The sequence below is a fragment of the Aotus nancymaae genome, unplaced genomic scaffold (assembly GCF_030222135.1).
Source record: "Aotus nancymaae isolate 86718 unplaced genomic scaffold, 86718_ANA_hifiasm-v0.15.2.pri h1tg000030l, whole genome shotgun sequence".
NCBI classification, from domain to species: Eukaryota; Metazoa; Chordata; class Mammalia; order Primates; family Aotidae; genus Aotus; species Aotus nancymaae.
In genome coordinates this window covers 3,960,616-3,983,288 of record NW_026988443.1, presented here as the reverse complement: position 1 = coordinate 3,983,288, position 22,673 = coordinate 3,960,616, and the positions used below count along the sequence as shown (strand labels likewise).

General features: G+C 42.7%; 1 long non-coding RNA gene and 1 pseudogene across 1 annotated transcript in view; both read right to left on the bottom strand.

Annotated features, from left to right (window-relative positions):
* The window catches only part of LOC135277199 (uncharacterized), a 140,378-nt gene that overhangs the window by 19,063 nt on the left and 98,642 nt on the right, over window positions 1–22,673 (bottom strand). The gene's annotated exons all lie outside the window — the stretch shown is intronic.
* Window positions 4,424–5,529, bottom strand: LOC105730798 (Krueppel-like factor 8; annotated as a pseudogene).

The window sequence follows — 22,673 nt, the reverse complement described above, 5'->3', positions numbered from 1 at the left end:
CCGACTGATCCTGCCAGGCACTGTAGGTCTGGAAAAGACTCCAGCTTTTATACAGAGGCTGCCTGAGGGTTTTGAGCACAGCAGTGTCATGATTTGGCTTATGTTTCAACAGGATCCCTTTGGTTGCTGTTTGGGAAACAGACTAACAGAAAGCAAGGACAAGAGCTGAAAGAGTCCGTCCTCCATCTTCTGGGAGAGCTTCCAAAAATCCTCTCTCTTGTCCTTTGGTGTCATTATGCGTAGATGTGAGCTGTGAGGAGAACTACAGCCTCGCCATATTCACCTGAGTGTGAAACGGCTCCATGCAGGAAACAGAGCCAAGAGAACTGCAGGGAAATGCACATGGAGCTACAAAGTTTGGTCAACTGTAAAGCTTACCTTGCACCTAAATTTTTGGTTCTGCAAGTCAATAAACATCCTTATTGCTTCAACAAAAGAAGTTGAGTTTTCCGCTTCTTGAGCTCAAAATCTTTCCAACTGATTCATCATCTAGCCTCACTACCCCTTTGCTCCCATTATGCATGCTGTGGCTACCCTGGAAAAGCTTATTTATTTATTTTTGAGAAAGGGTCTCAAAATCTTTGTCACCCAGACTGGAGCACAGTGGCACCATCTCAGCTCACTGCAGCCTCAACCTCCAAGGCTCAGATGATCCTCCCACGTTAGCCTCCCAAGTAGCTTGAACTACAGGCATGCACAACCATGCCTAGCTATTAATTAATTTATTTTTTTTGTAGAGACAGGGTCTACCTATGCTGCCTAGGCTTCTCTCATGCTGTAGAAGATCTTAATTCAGGAAATAGTGTCACTTTTTTCCCTGAAATGTCTTTCCATAAAATCCTCCAACTCTGAAGTCCACAGGCTGTCAGACTCATCACCTCTTCCTCACCATTTGTGTATTAAATCATGATGTCCAATAGTCTTAGGTTTTATTGTTTCATGCAAGGGTCAAAGAAAAGAACACACCACGATTTTTGAAAGAAAAAACTATAAGCAGAATATGGTCCTGTGTCTTGCATCTGTATTTAATATTGCTTGAAGGATACACAAGATAATTATAAGAAGGACCATCTCCAGGGGAGAACAAGAGACCTGGGAGATCAAAATGGGAAGAAACTAAATTTTCACTGCACCCCCTTTGTGTCATTTGAACTTTATGCAGTGTGGCTGTTAGTTTACCAATAAATGAATAAAATTTTTAAAAACATAAAATAAATAGGAGCACAAAGAGGAAGTTGTTGGTAACCCCACAAGTTCTAAATGTCATTTCTCACAGTCACCAACCCCCTCATCCAGATCCTTGTACAGAGACCCAGGTCCAAGGGGTTAGTTTGCTCTGGCCCATAGTGCAATGACCAATGCTATTCAATTGCCATCATCATCATTACCCCTTACTTTTTTTTGAGCACTTACTATGGCCAGGTGCAGTGCCAAGCCTTTTACATGTCTTACCCTCTTTTAATCTTCATAACAACTCTATAATGTAGCTGTTACTATTACGAGTAAGCTGCCTAAAGTCACACACTTGATGGGAAAATGATAGAACTGAGAATTCATACTCAATCGCATTATAGAACCAACATTATTAAGCATGGCATCCTACTGTCTTTAAATAAGTAAGACATGACTTGTGACTTACGAGCCCAGGCCAGACTGACAGCTACAATGTCTGCTTTCCCAGAACCTGGGAAGGGTCCCCATGAAAGCACACCTGAAGTCCCTCAGTCTGAGCACCCCTTTACACTTCAACAAAAGTTTCAGAATATTTGGGAACACGCAGGCTGAATCACTGCACATGACCTCGAGCTTTTTGATGCCTGCTGGAGGTGAAAGGACTGTCCATGTCAGCTAAACAGAGAGAAGATGGAAGACTTATCTATTTATTTTGATAAATGTAAACTAATTCTATTACTTGTCAAAATGTTATCAAGACCCCAGTGAAATGAGCAGCGGTTTTTTGTTTTTTTTTTCCTTTTCAGGGTGAAGGGAGTGAAGGGAGAGAGAAATGAATACTCAAGACAGATTGCTTTGATTTGAAATGAAAACAAACAACTTTAGGGGGAAAAAAGGTTTTCATTATTTTGGAGACCTTGGCATTCTTGCAGATACATTCATGAATTAATCATTAAAATCCTGAAATGTGAAATGAATCATGTGGTTTTTCTTTTTTTTTTTTTTTTTTTTTTTTTGAGACGGAGTTTCGCTCTTGATACCCAGGCTGGAGTGCAATGGCGCAATCTCGGCTCACCGCAACCTCCGCCTCCTGGGTTCAGGCAATTCTCCTACCTCAGCCTCCTGAGTAGCTGGGATTACAGGCACGCGCCACCGTGCCCAGCTAATTTTTTGTATTAGTAGAGACGGGGTTTCACCATGTCGACCAGGATGGTCTCGATCTCTTGACCTCGTGATCCACCCGCCTCGGCCTCCCAAAGTGCTGGGATTACAGGCTTGAGCCACCGCGCCCGGCCTCATGTGGTTTTTCAATGCCAGCCCACGATAAAGCGGGCCTCAAACAGTTATTAAGACACAGTGCTTTAAAGCTGCTACTGCCTACAATGACTTTTCTCTAGGAATAAAGTGAATGAGGTGTGTGTGTGTGTGTGTGTGTGTGTGTGGCAACCCTGCAGTCCCAGGCTAGAACTGTGTGTGAGCCAGCTCCAACCGTGTGTCATCACATAGTAGCACTATTTAATATCTGCTAATGGAATGGCTCTGTCTGCCGTCGACAGCCGGATCAAAAGAAGGCCATGCAGCTTTTAAATTATTAGCACTAATTAGGCAAATCAAAGAGGAGGAGGGCAGAGAGACCAGAGAATGCATTAGAAGGAAAGCAAGGGGATCACTACCTACCTCGTACTGTCAAGATCCAGCTACCAAACAGCCAATTAGTGCTGAAGACCCTTCCGGAGCAACGGAAGAATGAGCAGTCCTGCCCCAAGTAGAAGCAGGATGGCTTCATTACGATGACTTGGAATTAAAATATAAAGGTTGCCGATCATTGCATAATTAAATAAGGTGGCAGGCGCCAGCTATCTAGGAGTTTCCAGAGCTCCTTTATTAAAGCCACCTTCAGGGCTTCCTCAATGACCCTCCCACAGGCAGGCCCCTCTGTCCGTGGTACTGACAAACATACAGCCTTAAAAGGCCTGTTAGAGCCAAAGCGCTTCGAGGGGGCTTTCTTCCTAATTACCCCATTACCACCACCCCATTGTCAAACCTGAAGATCATTCTGCTTTTCTTTAGAATCCATTTTCCAACTAATTAGTCAAGAAAAAGATGGAGAGTGGAGAGTGAAAAAAAAGACCAAACCTAATTAACTCCCAGCCACTGCAATGTAAATACAAAGTTACTAAAACTGAGGTTGTCCCCTGTTGATGTAACCTTTATCCCTCTTCTTTTTTACCTGCCAAGAGGAAGCACGATTTTCTTGAGTTTGATTGGGAGCTAATCTCAGGCCGCTGATCACAATGCAATATCCAGATTCTTTGCAGGTGTGCAAGATAACAGGGCAGTAGGCCTAATGCACCTGGTCCCAGACTGGAAAAGAAGCACCTTTTTATCTCAGAGGCTGTGTGTGATGACTTCCTGGGAGATCATGCCAGGTTCCTGGGAGCCTTATCTTCTCAGAACTGTGGCGTGACTCGATTTTAATTTTGCTCCTTCAGTCCTTTTTTGCATATGCTTTTTCTTCTCTGTATTCTTCACTCTTGTTTCCTCTCTTTTCTTTATTTTCTCTTCTTTGCTATCTGCTCTTTCATATTTCTAGTTCCTCCTCTCTTTCTTTTTCTCAGCTCTCTTCTTTCTCTGTCTCTATTTCTCCCTGATTTTTGAAAACCAAACTTTAAGAAGAAATAGGATTCAATTTATTTAAACTTTTGAGTTTGGTTTGGGACTCAGTTTATTGACTGGGAATATGCCTCATACTCAGGAACAGAATCCCTATAAATCTTACCAATCAATTACATTGTTACATACACTCCTTTCATCTAGAAACTTGAAAAAAGTATTTAGGACACTATCAAACAACCTGTAGGTACTTATTTAAAAAACATATGGATAAGCATTCTAGAAAACAAAAGAAAAATAGGAAAGAAAAAAGTGGCATGTGTTTGTTCACAGCCTTGAGTTTGATTCCTGTTTTGTTACTGCAGCAAAAATATCCTATTTCAGAGCAAGGGGAGTGTGAGGGCAGCCATGGGTGCCACACTGGAATTCAAAGCATGTGGAGGTTGAAAAAAACAGATCTGGACAGTGGAGAGGTGAAGGTGGAATATGAAGAGCCCCACAGGAGATCAGCTACGTCTTCCTCCAGTCTCCTCAACATGGCTCAGTGGGTTGCTTCAGCTCCATTCCAGACACAAATTAAAGTCAAAGAGTAAAAAATGGTCCTGACCTCAACACACAAACAGAAAAGATATCCGTATCACTTCTCTAGTGTGACCTGTACAACTCGCATGGTGTCATGGTGACCGTGGTGCAGGGACAGGTGGTCAGAACCAGAAATGGTGCAGTTGCAGTCTGTGCACCCGAAAGTCTTGACACCTGTGCGCTCGTGGAAATGGCAGGTGAGCTCATCTGAGTGAGCAAATTTCCAGGAGCAGCCATCACAAATGCATTTAGAAGGCTTCTCACCTATATGAATTCTGTGGTGAGCTTTTGGGTGAGAGCATTTGGAATACACTTTGCTGCATCCTGCAAAGTCACATTGGTGCATCTGTCTTCTCAAGTCAAGCGACTCTTCTCCCTGCATTTGGGCCATTGCTGCTGGTTCTCGCTGTAGTCCCTGCAGACTCTGTGAGGCTGAGGATCCACTCTCAATTGCACTCTCCTCACTGTCACTTGGAATCTCCAGTGGAGACACGGAGGTGGGGTCAACTTTCACTGATCCAGCATTTGTACCATCTCCTCTAATGAGTGGGACTGTAATGGCTGCAGGGCCCTCATTTGCAGGTAAAGTAATATACACCATGGGCAGAGACTGTACCACCACTGGGATGGTGTTCAGGTCACCTATCTTACTTGAAAGACAGACTGAGGGGATGCTGCTGTGAATGACATGTAAGATCTTCTAGACACCAGTGCCCTGAGAAGGTGTCAGGACAGAGCCTGGGGTCAGAATAGTAGGAATTTTTGCTGAAGTGCTCATGTCAGATGTTGAATTGAACACCACAAGGGTTTGGAGAACAAACTGTGGCTTAAGAGGATGTACTGGAGCTTGCAGCATGCTAGCAGGCTGGAGAGGAGCTTTAGGCTTGTGAAAGGAGACGTCAACTGGGTCCACTGGGGACAGGCTGAAATCACTCGCCAGAAGTTCTTCTGGGGGCTCAAACTTGATGTCATTAAACAGTGCTGGGTTCTCCATGGGGTGGGCATCCAGGAATGGTGGAGAAGTCATATCATTTCTGCTTCTGTCTCAGGGGGCTCTCTGCTCTGAACAGGGCCAGTGACTGTCTTGAATACCTGCATTGAGCCACCTTCTGAATTAAGTTGGACCTCCAAGTCGTTTATGAGTTGATCCGTATAGCCCATGTCACTAGCTGAGGACTCCTGAAGTGTCCAGAAACTCATACGGTCCTCAGGGAGGCTCGTACTCCTGAGATAATTGCGAGAGCTGTTCCCTTCACACCCACCCCAGTCTGACATATCACGCAGAGCTATGTACTCTTGTTTTCTCTTTATTGGCCTCCCCACCCCGCTTTTTCTCCTGGTGAACACAAAGTTAAGGAAGAGAAAGAAACCTTCAAGACAGAAACCCATGAGGAGCTACCACAAGGGGATCCCTTCACCTCTGCCATCCCTTCACCTCTGCTGTTGCTGCCACACACCCCAGCTCCTTCCTGAGTGGGTGGAATGATTCTCTGTATTTCTTCCTTTTTAAAAAATTCTGTCACTTATCATATTATTGCTATGACTACAGAAAACATAAAGTTTTCATTCACTCACTCTTTGATTTTTATCTATAGCCTCCTTGGTTTAGCTAAATTTCTTTGGAATGGTCCAAATTACCATTTTCTCCTTCAGAAATCCTAAACAAAGGCTGGAATGATATTTTAAAGGAGAGTTGGATCCTCAGAAGTCATGACAGAAAGTAGATATATGAGTTAGTGCAGGCTGGGCTGCAGTAACAGACAGACCCAATTATGTAATGGTTGAAAACAATAGATTGTATCTCTTTCTCACATAATAGCCCAAGGTAGGTCCAGGTTGGTGAGTGATCTCTTGCCCACACAGTTACTCGAAGACACAGGTTAACAGTGACTCTGACATCTTCAATGAATGTCTTCCAAGATGGACAGGAAGAAAAACAAGCATAAGTGGGAGATTTTTAAGGACCAGACCTGGAAGTGCCACACTAGCTTCCACTCATGCTCCATTAGCCAGAATTCAGTCATCTGCCACATATAACTGCAAAGGATGTTAAGAAATATATTAAACCATGTGTCATAAAAACCAGAACCTGATATTGGCAACCATTTAGCAATCTCTGCCAAATGAGATGTAGGAAAGAGGCGAAGAAAGTCACAGGCAGAAAAGTGAAGAACCAAGAGCTGTGTCCACACAACAGCAGACGTGCAAGTCTCGGCACAGAACTTGTCCTGGAAAAGGGTAGGAACCTGAGTTGGACAGCTCAGCACCACTTCTAGCCAATCAGGACACTCTCCATGGTGCACCCCACCTATTGGAATGTCACTGTAGTGCAGGGGTTCAGGGCATAGGATTCAATTTCTGAGTCAGACAGGCATGGGATGAAATCCAGATCCCCCTCTTTCTATATGTGTGATCCTGAATAAGATATTTCTGTGAACCTCGGTTTCATCATCTATAAAATGGGAGAAGAATAATGCTTGCTTTAAATGAGATCGCTGAAGATTACACAATAAAAGACGCGAAACTCTTAGCACGATATCTGGAACATAATAGGTACTCGATAGATGGTAATTCTTGACACTGACAGTGCTCACCACTGCTACCCTAGGACTGTTCTTGTAGGTTTTTTTCTATCTGCAATGGCTGCTCCCTACATATTTCCCCACCTGTTCCAAGACCCATTTTCTTCAGAAAGCCCTTCCCTTGTATTTCATTCCCAATGACCTGCTTTAAGTCTATGCAACCCAGTTGAGCACTTTATTATTACAGTCTTCTCACTATGAATGCAAGCTCTATGAGGGTTCAGGATATTATTTATCTCATTTATTTGCTGTATCCCAGAGCCTAGTACAGTGTCTAGCATATAATAGGTGTTCAACTATTATGTTTGCTAACTATACATTCAATGAATATGAGATATACTCATGCCAATGAGCCTTATTCAGTGCCTTTTATAGGTCCAGAATTATATAGCTTTGGGGTTATTCTCTAATTTTCCTAATCAGGTAGTCTTGTCTTCCTGATTAAATTGAATTCACAGTAGCCAGAGTGATCTTTTTAAAATGTAAATTGGATCATTTCATTCCTGTGCTTGACCCTCTCCAATGACTTTCCACTCTTAGAATAAAATGCAAACTCTTCAGTGCAACCTATGGGTTCCTGCAAAACCTGGCTCTGCTGCCCTCTCTCCTTTCACTCCTCTTTCCTTGAGCATTACTGTGCTTGAACTGCATGGGCTGTCTTTCTATTCCTTTAATAAACCAAGCTTGTTACCATCTCAGTCATCCCCTATTCCTGAGACACTTTCTCCACATATATTCTCAAAGCTTGGTCCTCCCCATCATTCAGGCCCCAATATCAGTCTCTGACAGGCCTTCACTAGCAACATTGTGTGAAGTGGTTCTCCTTCCATCACTCACTGCCTTAGGTTGGGTTCTCTGGAACCCATACTCTGAGATAGGGAGTTGTTTGCAGAAATTTCTAGGGACTGCCCTTGGGACTAGCACCTATGGAGGAGTGAAGGAAGCAGAACCAAGCAGAGGGAGGATTTCGGCTGAGACACATCACAATGAAGGCCTCCACTGATCCCACTGGGAGCTTGGAGTTGGAGGGGCCCTGTAGAGCTAGCTGCCCCTCTTTTATTTTCTTCCATAGCACACTTCTCACTTTCTATAATTATCCTGTTAATTTTTTCATGTGTGCTGTCTGTCTCTGGCCCAACAATAGAAGCTTCGTGGGAGTGGGAAATCACTTAGCATTTTCACTTCCATGTCCCAGCATCTAGTACAATGCCTACCTCATAGTAGGCTCTCAATCTGTATTTGCTGAGTGAATGAATGGGTGGGTGACTGAATATGAATGGCAGAGTTGTTAAGTCCCAAAGGGTAGGCCCTGTTTCCTGCTGTTCTTGAAGCAGTGACTCCCTGGATACTTGATTGGCACCACCTGCTACCTCTCATCCCTCTAACCAGCCACTTGTGGCTCTCTGAATATGACAGCCCTCCCTAACACAATCGCAGGCTATTTTTAGTCTGTTTTTTCCTCTCTGGTCTATTATAGTGGTGAGAAGAGGCTGGCTACCTGGGGCTTGCAGTAGCTCTAAATAAAACCAATCTTCCTCTCTCTGAAAAACACTAGGAAGTGTCCTCTGTGCCAGGCTACAGGGTGACAACCACCCAGGCTGTGTTTACTGAGAGCTCTGTGAATACATTTTTTAGTTTTCTGGCTGGAGGTACCTGTGGAAGTGATTATGGAGGTACACACAGGAGCCAGAGTCTCTCCTCCCTCCCGCAGATACACAAACATAGGCTTCTCCCTCTTCTTCGATGGGCTGTCTTCTCTCATTAGACAGCTTTTTAGGCCTTAGAAGATTTCTCTGGGGCTGACTCTAAGGGGCCTCTTTCAGCTAATTAGTTTGCAGACTGGAAGGTGGACTATGGGCTTCCTTAATAATCTTCTGTTCAGGGCTTCACATGCTCATCTAGTCTGAACATTGGGGAGGAAATTATTTTCTTCTGAAACACTGAGAGACAGCAAGAAAGAGCCTATGAGGAAGAAGCTTTTCTCCTTGAGATTCTACAAGCATGAAGGACAGACATAATGAAGCTCTTCCAAGGAGGCTTTAGAGGGGTCTACTGTGTGGCTTGGAAAGGCAGCCCCAAATCACCAGACATAACCCTTCTCAATAATAAGGCACTCTCCTGATTCCCTTGAGAAGAAAGAATGGAGGGAGACACCATCCTCTTTATAGGTAAGGAGAAGACTTTGAGAAGCAGACAACTACCATGGCTCTGAAAGTGGCCACACCCCTTACTAGCTGTGCAACCTGTCTTGCAAATTTATAGAGCAGGGATTTAGAATACCCTAGGTCTGAATTCTAGTTCTACCACTGTGTTACAGTCTTGTGTTCTTGAACAAATTACCTAATTCTATAAACTTTAGTGCTCTCTTCTCCTTCCTGGTGTGTTCAGAGAATTCAATTTGAAAACAAATGTAAATTACATGCAGAGGTACACGCCTGCAGTCCTGAGCTTAAGAATTCAAGGCCAGCCTAGGCAACGTAGTAAGAATCTGTCTCAAAAGAAAGAAAGAGAGAAAAAAACACCACATGTTCTCACTCATAGGCAGGTGTTGAACAATGAGAACACATGGACACAGGGAGGGGAGCATCACACACTAAGGTCTGTAGTGGGGGCTAGGGGAGGGACAGTGGGGGGTAGAGAGTTGGGGAGGGGTAACATGGGGAGAAACGCCAGATATAGGTGATGGGGATGGAGGCAGCAAACCACATTGCCATGTATGTACCTATGAAACAATCCAGTATGTTCTTTACATGTACTCCAGAACTTAAAATGCAATAATATATATATATATATTTTTTAAAAAAGACATCAGCTCAATTGTCCGTCCCTCTAGGACACTGTCCCTGGATCTCTAAGCACTTTTATTTGTTTTAACCCAGCAATTCCTCATGACAAACCCATGGACCAGTGATTCAGTGATCCCCATTATGCAGATTAGAAAACATGATATAAAGAAAGATCAAGTAGCTTCCCCAACATCGCACAGTTGGTAAATGGTGCAGGAATATGGTGACCATACTGCTTTTTTGTCATTCTCTTACCCCACTCTTTGCCTAGATGAGAGTTCTTTAGGGAAGGAACTGTTTTGCTCCTGTTGGTACCCTAGCACTTTACTTACAAGGTAGCATCTATCAGGGACTCAGGAAATAATGAATGGGTGAATGAGTGGCCTGCACACTTGTTCAGCAGCTGCCTGGATCTTCCAGATAAGGCAGGTCATTCATTCACCTGACCAGGGATCCCTTCTAATGTTATTCTCCCTTAGACTCTAAGATGGCCATTACCAATGGCATTCATTCTCAGCGCCAAAACCTTCAGTGAATTTTAAGTCAACTTAACCACAACCACCAACTTCTCTTCCTCAGCTGCACAAGACTGTTCCTGCCCCAAAACCCATACTCCAAGCTGCCTGGTGGGAGGTAACAGTAGCAATAATCGGCAGTGACAGTGATATTCTGAGGGCTTATTGAGTGCTTACTGTACATCATTATTGAGTGATTACTGTGGATCATTATGGAGTGCTTATGGTATATCAGGTCCTATACTAAATACATTGCACTGCAACCCTGTGAAGTATATCGTATTATTGTCTCCATCTTGGAAAAGAGGAAACTGAAGATCAGAGAACTCAGGTTATTTTCCTGATGTAACAAAGCAGGTAAGAAAATAAGCTGGGATTTAGACCTGCCTTTGTCTGGCTACAAGGCACATTCTGTTAACTCCAAAGGTCACAAACTCAAGACCATAGGCCTAAATGGCCACTAGCTATGTTCCATTTGACCTATATAGTGGGTTTTTTAAATTTTAATTAAATTGCCATATTTAAGAATGTCTATTGCCCCAAGTACAATCTGGATTTTTAGCTTCTCTTGAAAATAATCAGATCTGTTAGCTTACAGCCCACCTTCCTGCCTAGATGTAATTGGCTGGAGCTGAATAGAGGCTGCTCTGTTACAGTTTGCCCCAGTCCCCACCACTCCTAATTGCTTTACACCAGCCCTGCTTTAGTCATTTGTTTTACCTCCCTGGCCCCCGAGAGGGCTTTAGTTTGCTACTCTCTATCACCCACCATGCTAGACCCCCTCTTATAAATGAGATCACTCGTCCCACCAGGGAAGACAGCAACAGTAGCATTTAGATGACATGATAAGTAATAACGTGGTGATCCTTCATATTTTATGAAGCACTTCTGCATTCATTATCTTATTTAATTTTCAAAACAATAACTACTTCCTGCACAACTGATCTGGGCCAAGGTCTGTTGCCAACCACTGGAGAGGCAGAGAAGAATAAGAGTAATCTCAGCCTTCCAAAAGCACACAGCCCTGCAATGAAGACAACCCAGCATGGTCACAGAAGACATTGTTACCCAGCACAGGGAAAGCCAGAGAGACAGCAACTAGCAGCCCAGGTATTTTAGTCAGTTTGGGCTACAATAAAGTACAGGCATACCTCAGAGATATTGTGGGTTCATTTCCAGGCCACTGCAATAAAACAAATACTGCAATAGAGTAAGTCACACGAGATTCTTTGGTTTCCCAGCGCATATAAAAGCTATGTTTACACTATACTGTAGTCTATTAAGAGTGCCATTCCATTATGCCTTTAAAAAACAATGTACACACCTTAATTTTAAAATGCTTTATTGCTAAAAATTGCTAACAATCACATGAGCCTTCAGTGAGTAGTAATCCTTTTGCTGATGGAGGGTCTTGCCTTAATGTTGATGGCTGTTGATTGATCAGGATGGTAGCTGCTGAAGGTTGAGATGACTGTGGCAATTTTTCTAAATAAGATGACAATGATGTTTGTCATATAAATTGACTCTTCCTTTCATGAAAGATTTCTCTGTAGCATGTGATGCTGCTTGACAGCATTTTACCCACAGTAGAACTTCTTTCAAAATCAGAGTCAGTCCTCTCAAATCCTGCCAGCTGCTTTATCTACTAAGTTTATAGAACATTCTAAATGCTTTGTTGTCATCTCAACAACATAAACAGCATCCTTACCAGGAGTGGATTCCATTTCAAGAAACCACTTTCTTTGGTCATGTGTAAGAAGCAACTTTTCATCCTCTAAAGTTTTATTGTGAGATTGCAGCAACTCAGTCACATCTTTAAGCTCCACTTCCAACTCTAGTACGCTTGCTATTTTCACCACATCTGCAGTGACTTCCTCCAGTGAAGTCTTGAACCCCTCAAAATTATCCATGTGGGAAGAAATCAACTTTTCTAAGCTTCTCCTAAAGTTGATATTTGACCTTCTCCAATGAATCACAAGTGTTCTTAATGCCATTTGGAATGATGAATCCTGGCCAGGCATGGTGGCTCATGCCTGTAATCCCAGCACTTTGGGAGGCCAAAGAGGACAGATCACTTGAGATTGGGAGTTCAAGACCAGCCTGGCCAAAATAGTGAAACTCCGTCTCTACTAAAAGTACAAAAATTAGCCAAGTGTAGTGGTGCACACCTGTAATCCCAGCTACTCAGAAGGCTGAGGTTGGAGAATTGCTTGAACCCAGGAGGTGGAGGTTGCAGTAAGCTGAGATGGTGCCACTGTACTCCAGCCTAAGCAGCAGAGTGAGACTCTGTCTCAAAAAAAAAAAAAAAGAAAGAAAAGAATGATGAATCCTTTCCAGAAGGTTTTCAATTGACCTTGCCAAGACATATCAGAGGGATCACTATCTATAACAACCATAGTCTTAAAAAATGTATTCCTTAAATAATAAGACTTGGAAGTCTTGGTCCATGGGCTGCAAAGTAGATGCTATGTAAGCAGGCATGAAAACAGCATTAATCTCTTCGTGCATTTCTACCAGAGCTTTCGGGTGACCAAGCTCACTGTCAATGAGCAGTAATATTTTGAAAGGAATGTTTTTAGCAGTAGGTCTCAACAATGGGCTTAAAATACTCAGTAAACCTGGATGTAAACAGATAAATGCTGTCATCCAGGTTTTGTTGTTCCATGTATAGAGCGAAGGCAGAGTGATTTGGTATTAATTCTTAAGAGACTTAGAATTTTTTGAATGATAAATGAGCTTTGGCATCAACTTAAAGTTACCAGCTGCATTAGCCCCTAACAAGAAAGTCAGCCTGTTCTTTGAAGCCTTGAAGCCAGGCATTGACTTCTCCTCTCTAGCTATTAGTCGTCTCTTATATGGCATCTTCTTCAAATAGAAGGCTGTTTCACCTACATTGAAAACCTGTCATTTAGTGTGGCCACCTTCATCGATGATCTTAGCTAGAGCTTCTGCATAACTTGCTACAGCTTCTCCATCAGCACTTGCTGCTTCATCTCACACTTTTATGTTATGGAGATGGCTTCTTTCCCTAAACCTTAAGAACTAACTTCTTCCAGCTTCAAACTTTTCTTCCGTAGCCTCTTCATCTCTCTCAGCGTTCATAGAGCTGAAGAGAGTTAGAGTCTTGCTCTGGATTAGGCTTTGGCTTAAGAGAATGTTACGGCTGTTTGATATTCTACCCAGACCACTAAAATTTTCTTCAAATCAGCAATAACACTGTTTCACTTTCTTAGCATTTGTGTGCTCACTGGAGTAGAACTTTTTATTTCCTTCAAGAACCTTGCCTTTGCATTCACAACTTAGCTAACTGTTTGCCTCAAGAGGCCTAGATTCTGGCCTGTCTTGGCTTTTGACATGCCTTCTAAGCTTAATTATTGCTAGCTTTTGATTTAAAGTGACAGATATGCAACTCTTTTTTTTATTTCAACACTTAGAGGCCATTGTAAGGTTATTAATTGGCCTAATTTCAATACTTTTTTGTCTCAGGGAATAGGAAGAGCTGAGAAGGAGGGGAGAGACCAGAGAATGACTGGTTGATGGGAGTCAGAACACACACAACTTTTTTTGATTAAGTTTGCCTTCTTATATAGGTGAGGTTAACAGTGCCCAAAACCAATTACAACAGTTTTATCAAAGATCACTGATTATAGATCACTATTTTATATATTTAATAAAAATCTTGAAATATTACAAGAATTACCAAAATTTTACACAGAGGCACAAAGTAAACACATGCTATTGGGAAAATGGGGCTGATAGACTTGCTTGATGCTCACAAGGGTTGCCACAAACCTTAAGTTTGTAGAAAGTGTGATATCTGTGAAGTGCAATAAAGTGACATGCAATAAAATGAGGTATGGCTGTGACAGACCAGGTGGATTGTAAACAACAGAAATTTATTTATCACAATTCTGGTGGTTGGAAGTCCAAGATCAAGATGCCAGTAACGTCAGATAGGGATGAGGGCTTTTTAGCTTGCAGACTGATGACTTCTTGTTTTATCCTCACACAGTAAAAAGAGGGCACAGGAGAGCTTTCTGGAGCCCTTTTTATAAGGACATTATTCCCATTCATGGGGTCTCCATCCTCAAAACCTAACTGCCTCTCGAAGGCCCTGCCTCCTAAATACCATTGTATTAGGCATTAGGATTTCAACATATGAATTTGGTCAGGGGGACATAAACACTCAGTCCATAACACCAGAGAAGCTAAAATGCTTCTGAAGGTGATATTCCTGATGCACCCTGAGGGATGAACAGGACTGTGCAAGGATAAGGGTGGGACATAAACACTCAGTCCATAACACCAGAGAAGCTAAAATGCTTCTGAAGGTGATATTCCTGAATCACCCTGAAGGATGAACAGAACTGTGCAAGGATAAGGGTGGGCATACTCCTAGCAAAGGAACAAACAAGAAGTCAGTGCTCTTCATTTCCCAGACATGAGCTACTCTTAGGACCCAGATCAAAGTCCTTGGCAGAGCTTTCAGGGGTGATACGGTTTGGATTAGTGTCCCGCCGAAATCTCATCTTGAAATGTAATGCCTGTTTGGAGGTAGGACTGGTGATTGGGTCATGGAAGCAGATTTATTTCTCCACACTGTTCTCATGATAGTGAGTGAGTGCTCACAAGATCTGCTCGTTTAAAAGCGTGTGGCACCTCCTCCTTCCCTCTATTCCTCCTGCTCTGGCCATGTAAGACGTGCTTGCTTCCCCTTTGCCTTCCACCTTGATTGTAAGTTTTCTGAGGCCTCCCCAGCCATGCTTCCTGTACAGCCTGCAGAACTGTGGGCCAATTAAACCTCTTTGCTTTATAACTTATCCAGTCTCAGGTATTTCTTTATAGCAGTGCAAAAATGGACGAATACAAGAGTTTTGATGACATGGTCTCTGCCCACTTCTCCAACCTCATCTCACTCCCTCTCCCTTACTCAGAACATGAGCTTCTACCTGACCTGGGAACTTCACATGTGCTGTTTCCTCTTCCTGGATGTCTTTCCCTGTCATCCCTGAGCTCTCATCCTAAATATCATTTCTTCAGGAAACTTGTCCCTAGTGCCTCTAACCAGGTCAGTTCTCTCTATCATACTCAGGAATTTTCCTTCACAGAATGAGTCATAGTTTATAATGACATTTTTGTGGGATGATTGGATTAATGTCTGTCTTCCTCTGTGACAGACTGAAAAAGAGTCCCCAATTCTTTATCCTTCCCTGTGCCTGCACCTTTTGCTGTGTGGTTTTGCAACCTCCACCCCCTAACTTTGATCTCAGCCATATGAGTTGCTTTCGCTGATGGAATGTGGGTGGAAGTGATGGTGTGCCACTTTTGAATCTAGAACTTAAGAGGCCTTTTGTGCTTCTGCCATCACCATGAGAAGCACATGCCCAGCTAGTCCTCTGGCACAAGAGGACAAGAGTCATGTGGATCAGGCCCAGACTCACTCTGCAACTTAGAATGCCCCACTGAGCCCAGCTAGATCAGTCACACCCTAGCCAACCACAGAGGCATGAGCAAAATCAAGCTTATTGCTGCATGCTACTAAAATGTTAGAGTTGTTATACTGCAGTAACTGACTGATACACCCCTGCTACACACTGAGCTTTGTTTAAGCAAGAATCAAATGTTTTTTCAACATTGAATCCTTACCACCTCACATATAGTGGACCCTTCATACTAATACATATTTGCTGAATTAGTGAATGATTAGTGGACCAAATTACACCAGCAGTGAGAAAGCCCTGCACTACCAGGAGACCACTGGGGTTTCACAAAACGAAGTGTACCTTTAATCAGTCAAAGTGGCACAACCTTCTAGAAGATAAGCAAAGAAGAAATGGAGAGATCAGGAAAGGCATTGGGGGAGGGATAAAGAGAGGTTGGCAAATGGGTACGAACATACAGTTAGATGTTAGATGGAAGGGATAAGTTCTAATGTTTGATAGCAGAGTAGGGTGACTATAGTTAACAACAATGTATCATATATTTCAATATAACTAGAAGAGAGGGCTTGAAATATTTCCATCACATAGAGATGATAAATACTCGAGATGATGGACACCCCAAATACCCTGACTTGATCATTATGCAGTCTCTATAACAAACGATAATAAACTATCATATGTATCTCATAAATATGTATGAATATTTGTATTAATAAAGAAAGAAATGGATGGAAACTATCTTTCTCCCTGCTCGTCCCCAAGACCTCTGCCTCCAGAACTTCAAAGCTTGGAGAAGAGGCCTATAGCAGAATAAGTGCTTAGATCTTTGGAGATATTAGGACATCCCTACAGCCATCAAATCAGCAGCCTGAGTCTGACTTGGTACCTAGAAAGTAACTCCCATGTTGCTCATTTTTATTTGGATTAACTCAGAGGCACAAGGAATAAATTGATAATGATAAAGATGACAGATAGATTTAATAACATTAAAAAAACATTAAATGTGTGCTGGCCACTGTGCTATACCAGATTATCTACTTTAATTCCTTACAACAATTAAATGGAGTGTGTCCTATTTTACAAATGAGGAATATAAGCCTGAAAGAGGTATGGTACCATGTGCCAAAGCATGAAGCTAATAAAGATTTAAGAGAATTCAAAACCAGGTGGTCTGGGTTCAGAGCTCATGCCCCAATCACTGAGCTATGGCCTGAGCAGTGACTCAGAAGTCATAAGACTCAGTCCCAGCTCCAGCCAATATGAGCTCAGGCAAGGCTTTTCCTCTCACTAAGCATGGTAACCACTTTCTTGGTAATGATGTCTGAAGGACTTTCCAGCTCTGGTTTCTCCTGACCTGTGGCTTGAGCTACCCTTCCTCATTCCTTTCATGCACCTCCAGCTGCCATCTCCCAAGAATGTCCTTTTGGGAACTTTTACCAGACATCAGCCTTCTCAGACCCAGCCACCAGCAACTGTCACTGCTTTTCCTGGAGGCAGGTGTGCAGTATGTATTCAAAGTCTCAAGGATGATCATAACATTTCCCTAAGGAAAGATCAAAAGTGAGCACAAGGGCTTATGGTAAAGAATGTTCACAACACATTATTTATCTTAAGGGATGCCCAGAAACAACCTAAATATCCATCCTTAGTAGATTTGTTAAATGAATTGCAGCATATCACTCAACAGGAGTACCATGGAACCTTTTAAAAATATAAAATGACTCATTTGCAATGTTCTTCATCACATCATTATTCAAAGGGCAAAATATGGAGGAAAATATTCAAATGTCCATCAATAGTGAACTGGTTAAGTAAATTGTAGTATATTCATACAGATTACTGTAGAGTGGCACAAAGAAATGAGAGTTAAGTGAAAAAACAAGGTGAGGAACAGTGTTTATAGCATGTAATCTTTTGCAGAAAAATAAAAACACATATATTTCTTTTGTGTTTTGTTTTGCTTTGTTTTGTTTTAATTGTACTTTGGGCTCTGGGGTACATGTGCACTTCCTGCATCCTGCAGGATTGTTGCATAGGTACATACATGCCATGGTGGTTTGCTGTCTCCATTCCCCCCACCCCACCCCATCACCTACATCAGGCATTTCTCCCAGTGTTATCCCTCCCCATCCTCCCTGCTCCCCCGCACTGTCCCTCCCCTCCCCTCCCCTCCACCCCCCCCGCCACCTAGCCCTGTGAGTGTTGTTCCCTTCCCTGTGCCCAAGTGTTCTCATTGTTCATCACCCACCTATGAGTGGAAACATGCAGTGTTTGGTTTTCTGTTCTTGTGTCCGTTTGCTGAGAATGATGGTTATTTACAAGAAAAAAAAAAAAAAACAAGAAAAAGAAAGCCATTCAAAAGTGGGTGAAGGATATGAAAGACACTTTTCAAAAGAAGACCTACATGCAGCCAACAAACATATGAAAAAATGCTCATCATAATTGATCATTAGAGAAATGCAAATCAAAACTACATTGAGATAACATCTCACGCCAGTTAGAATGGTGATCATTAAAAAATCTAGAGACAACAGATGTTGGAGAAGATGTGGAGACAAAGGAACACTTTTACACTGTTGGTGGGAGTGTAAATTAGTTCAACCATTATGGAAGACAGTGTGACGATTCCTCAAGGACCTAGAAATAGAAATTCCATTTGACCCAGCAATCCCATCACTGGGTATATACCCAAAGGATTATAAATCATTTTATTATAAAGACACATGCACATGTATGTTTGTTGTGGCACTGTTCACAATAGCAAAGACCTGGAACCAACCCAAATGCCCATCAATGATAGACTGGACAAAGAAAATGTGGCACAGCTACACCGTGGAATACTATGCAGCCATAAAAAATGACAAGTTCATGTCCTTTGTAGAGACACAGATGAATCTATTTCTTTATATAATCATAAGGAGATTCTGGAAAGAGACCCAAGAAAGAACTAGTTATTGGTAGGAGGTCTAGTCAGAGGGGGCACAAGGGTGAAGGGAAACTCTTTACTATAAACCTGTTTTTTTATATATATAATATATATATAATTTTATTATAATATAAATTATAATATGTATACATAATTTTACTTTAAGTTCTGTGATACATGGATACATGTGCAGGACATGCAGGTTTGTTACATAGGTAAACATGTGTCATGGTGGTTTGTTGCACCTATCAACCCATCACCTAGGTATCAAGCCCCACATGCGTTAGCTATTTATCCTGATGTTCTCCCTCCCCCGACGCCCCCCAACAAGCCCCAACATGTGTTGTTCCCCTCCCTATGTCCACATGTTCTCATTGTTCAGCTCCCACTTAGAAGTGAGAACATACAGTGTTTGGTTTTCTGTTCCTGCATCAGTTTTCTGATGATAATGGCTTCCAGCTCCATCCATGTCCTGGCAAAGGACATGATATCCTTCCTTTTTATGGCTGCATAGTATTCCATGATTTATATGTACCACATTTTCTTTATCCAGACTATGACTGATGGGCTTTTGGGTTGATTCCATGTCTTTGCTATTGTGAATAGTACTGCAGTGAACATACATGTGCATGTATCTTTATGACAAAATGATTTCTATTCCTTTGGGTATATACCCAGTAATGGGATTGCTGTGTCAAATGGTATTTCTGGTTCTAGGTCTTTGAGTAATCACCACACTGTCTTCCACAGCAGTTGAACTAATTTACATTCCCACCAACCTGTTTGTATATTTTTAACTCCATGAATGTATTACCTTCTTACAAAATTAAACTTTTAAAAATCTTAATAACGTTGTAGAAATATATTGAATTGTGGAGGAAAAGCTTATAATATATTGTTAAAAGGAAAAAGTATTTTATACAAGAGAATGAACAGTGTGTTTGACCTTAAGCAAGTCACATTACTCTGAGCCTGTTTTTAATCTGTAAAATGAAAAAAAAAAATTACACCTACTTCACAAATTCATGTTGAGAAAAAATTAGACCAAAGTAGGAAACACATATGTTAAAAAAACACACACAGCTAACACTAAATAAGTATAGTTATTAATGATCCCATAAAAACAGTGCTGGGATTACATGCTTGCTACGTGTAGTTATCTCTAGGTGATGGCATACAAATGTTTTTATTTTGCTTTTTGTGGTTTTCTAGATTTCCCAATTTTGCCAAAAAGAAAACACATTCCTTCATGCCTGTGGTGCTTTAGGAAGCCAAGGCAGGAGGATCACTTGAGCCCAGGAGTTTGAGGCTTCAATGCGCTATGATCATGCTAATGCAATCCAGCCTGAGTGGCAGAGTAAGACCCTGTCTTAAAAGAAAGAAAGAGAAGGAAGAAAGAAAGGAGACAGGAAGGATAGAAGGAAGGAAGGAAGGAAGGGAGGGAGGGAGGGAGGGAGGGAGGAAGGGAGGGAGGGAGGGAGCAGGGGATGGAGAAAGAGAAAGAAAGAAAAAGAAAAAGAAAGAAAGAGAAAGAAAGAGAGAGAAAGAAAGAAAACCTCTAACTCTAGGACATTCAAGGAGATTGCTTCCTACAGAAACCATCATTTGGTGTGTTTAAGTGGTGTTGGTCTGTTTGTTAAAACATCAGTATTATTGGTCGTGTTTTGTTTCAGACACCCTGTCCAGGACAAGTCACACTCTGAATAAAACATGGCCCAGGGTCTCCTCTTCACTTTCTCCCTTTGCAGCCAGATCTTGGGAAATGTACACTTTCCTTCTATGCTTTAAGGATGGTGGTTTAGAAGCTCCTGGCTATTGCAGTTCAGAGCGTTGGTCCCAGGTCTCTATCCTGTCTTCAGCATCCCTCATTTCACTTTGAGGGCATCCCCTTTGTGTGACCTTGTCAGCAGCTGTCACAGTCACTGGGCTGGTCTTACACTTCATTTTTAGTCTGTTAAGTTTAATGCCCCTATGCTTGGTGAAGTAAAGGGAACAGCTTCTCTTTGTGGCTGTGGTGGTGATTTTACAGAGATTATCTCAGAGATTCTACTCAGATATATACAATTCATACTTACTCACTGCATGAATAAGCCAGTGTAGCTCAGTTAAATACGGGGGGCTATCAAAGCGGAGAAGCTCTCCCTAATTATCCACTTCCTGAATGCCTTTCATGGCAGAATACCTCCTGGCTTCTTTAATCCCCACCAAAGGTCCAGAAATCAAGGCATCATCTTTGACCCCTCCCTCTCCCTGTCCCCAACCATCCATCCACCAGCAAGTCCTGTTGGTTTGTCACCCAAAATATATCTTAGATCTCGGCAGGTACCTCCACCTCTTCACCCCTAGCTAACATCAGCCCTGCCCTGGGCTGCTGCAAAAAAAAACTTCCTAACTCATTGCCTGCTTCTACTTTTGCTCCTGTCCAATCCATTCCACGAATTGCAACCAAAGGAGTGTTTTGAATTATAAATTGGGTCATGTAGTATCCCTCCCCTGCTTAAAACTCTTCAGTGACTCCCACACACTTCGAATCAAGTCCAAGTTTCTTCTCATGGTCTGTATGGTCTGCATGACCTGGCCCAGCACAGGTCTCTGATGTCCACCACACCCCATACCCTCTTGTTACATTCCAGCCATACTCTCTAGTGTGGTTCACCCAGAAGCAAACCTGGAGAGAAGGATTTGGTTTCAAATAGATAATTTGGAAGGTGATCCCAGAAAGCATCATGAGGGAGTGGGAAAAGTGCAATACAGGCCGGGCGTGGTGGCTGACGCCTGTAATCCCAGCACTTTGGGAGGCCAAGGCGGGAGGATCACGAGGTCAAGAGATCGAGACCATCCTGGTCAACAAGGTGAAACCCCGTCTCTACTAAAAATACAAAAAATTAGCTGGGCACAGTGACGCGTGCCTGTAATCCCAGCTACTCAGGAGGCTGAGGCAGGAGAATTGCCTGAACCCAGGAGGCGGAGGTTGCGGTGAGCCGAGATCGTGCCATTGCACTCCAGCCTGGGTAACAAGAGCGAAACTCCGTCTCAAAAAAAAAAAAAAAAGTGCAATACAAAGCAGAGGAAAGCTGAGGCAGGGCGCATTAATGAGTAGGTTACCTCTGCGGACAACTGGGGCTCAGTTCTGCTGGGGAACCTCTATGTGGACATGCCTGAGAGCTGTGCCAGCAAAAGGTGGGGAAACCGGGGAGTTTATCTGCCTTTTCCCTCCCACATTGTTGAGCATCATTCTGGGGACACAGCTTCCCAGAGCTCTGGCAGAGCACTCACCTGGGGCTGGAGAACACTCTTAGGCAGAAAGACACAGGAAACCCTAACTACCCACATAGACTGGAGGGTTATGAGTAGAACACCAACAGCCCCTGCCTCCTTCAGTATTACTCAGTGGGTGGCCCTGGACCACCTACCATCACAAAATTAACCCGTCTATGATGAGATGAGGCACTTGGGCAAGAATGTCAATTAACTACACCACTAAGCACACTGCTTAGTTCCACTGACATTTTTTCACAGTCAGATTCTGTAAGTTTGAATATGGTGTGTTTGACCCCTACAAATCTAATGCTGAAATATGATCCCCAGTGTTGGAGATGGGACCTAATGGGAGATGTTTGGGTCGTGGGGACAGATCCCTCATGAACGACTTTGTGTTGCCCTAGTTTCCATGAGAGTTCCCTCAAGAGCTGTTTGTTTAAAAGAAATTGGCACCTCCCTCCACCCACCTTTCCTCCTCCCTCACCATATGGTATCTGCACACACCAGCTCCTCCCCTTGCCCTTCTGCCATGATTGGAAACAGCCTGACCCCCTCATCAGAGGTATGTTAGTGCCATGCTTCTTGTACGCCTGCAGAACTGTGGGGCAAGTAAACATGCTTTATGGCAACATAAATGAACTAAGACCTTAGACTTTCTCAATGAAGGAAGCAGTGCATTAATATATACTCTGGTGCAAGCTCCTTACCTTCTTCTCATAGACTGGTATTTTGAATAGCCCTATATATTATCCTTCTGTCTGTTACTAGAACACATTGGGTCTGTTCCTACCACA